General features: G+C 39.5%; 1 non-coding gene across 1 annotated transcript; it reads left to right on the top strand.

Moving 5' to 3' along the window:
* The first annotated feature begins 232 nt into the window (after positions 1-232).
* LOC141636984 (small nucleolar RNA R71) lies at positions 233-339 on the top strand. The gene has a single exon (XR_012541549.1). It is a non-coding gene; the product is annotated as a small nucleolar RNA R71 (small nucleolar RNA).
* Positions 340-1,466: the final 1,127 nt, after the last annotated feature.

Genomic DNA, 1,466 nt, shown 5'->3' with positions numbered 1-1,466 from the left:
AGCACTAAGTTGAGCACCTAATTGAGTAACGGAGTCCACTTCATACTTTCCTCCTCTAGTAGCCTTGCGAGGTCTACTATATTGTGAATTATGGACCGCCATTTCCTCAATCTTGTTCCATGTTTGATTGTCATCAACTTCGGTGAACATTCCATTTGATCCCATATTGAGAATGTTCCTTGAATCTTCATATAAACCATTCCAAAATTGTTGCACTAAAAACCATTCGCTAAGTCCATGGTGAGGACATGAGCGACAAATACCTTTGAACCGCTCCCAAGCTTCATACAAAGATTCTTCATCCCTTTGCTTAAAACCCGTAATTTGAGCTCTTAGCATGTTAGTCTTTTCCGGTGGGTAGAAATTTTTGTAGAAAGCTAGAGCTAACTTCTTCCAAGAATCTATTCCAAGGGTGGCCTTATCAAGGCCCTTCAACCATTGCTTTGCGGTGCCGATTAACGAAAAAGGAAATAAGACCCATCTTATTTGGTCTTGAGTCACGCCCGTTTGAGAGATAGCTTCACAATAATCGCAAAAGGTTTCCATATGAGAATGAGGGTCCTCACTAGGCATTCCCCCGAATTGGCTCCTCTCAACTAGTTGGATGAAGGCGGACTTGGCAATAAAATTACCGGTGAGATGTTGCGGTGTAGGAGTACCATTTGGTAGATCCTCCTCGGTGGGTATAGAGTGTGACGAGAATTTAGGCATTGTAGGTGGATTTTGTGTGGTATTGTTTAATGGGTTTTCTTCTCCTTCTATTGCGCAAGGATTGACAAACTCACTAGTGGGTTGAACAACTTCACCAACACCTCTCAAATTCCTCCTAACAAGTCTCCTATTATTCGTCAAGGTTCTTTCGATTTCACGGTCAAAAGGTAACAAATCTCTTTGTAACCTTCTAGACATGCAAAATATCAAATAACTCAAAAACAATTAGAACAAACCTTGAGGAGTTTTACTTCCCCAAGGTGAAAAAGACACAACTAATAACAATAAAAGAAATCTTAAATCAATTAAACACCGTCCCAAGAACGGCGCCATTTTTTATCGAGGCCATTTCGTGTTCACAATTAAGCATATGTGGTCGTTGGTCAATGGTCGATACAAAACACAATTTATACTTCACAAACAACTCTACAATTAGTAAAGAGGCAAGTAAAGGTCGGATCCCAAGGGACGGGTATTGAAATGAGAATTCTATTGTAACTAGTAGTGTCTAAGGGTGTCACAAATTGGGTTGATGTAGAAGGTCACTAAACTAGAATAACAATGAAAATAAACAAGCAAGATGAATAAAAAGGGGTGTAAACAATTGATTAAAAGCACTAGGGTGTCATGGGTTCATAGGGGAATCATGGGATATGATCATACAAACATGTTCTCAAATTATAAGCAAGCAATTATTGTTGTGATGGATTGAGTTGGGTTATATCTTACAATCCTAGGAAAGTTTGGGTCCCGGA

This window comes from Silene latifolia, chromosome Y (assembly GCF_048544455.1).
Source record: "Silene latifolia isolate original U9 population chromosome Y, ASM4854445v1, whole genome shotgun sequence".
Lineage (NCBI taxonomy): Eukaryota > Viridiplantae > Streptophyta > Magnoliopsida > Caryophyllales > Caryophyllaceae > Silene > Silene latifolia.
This window is presented reverse-complemented; position numbering and strand designations above follow the sequence as displayed.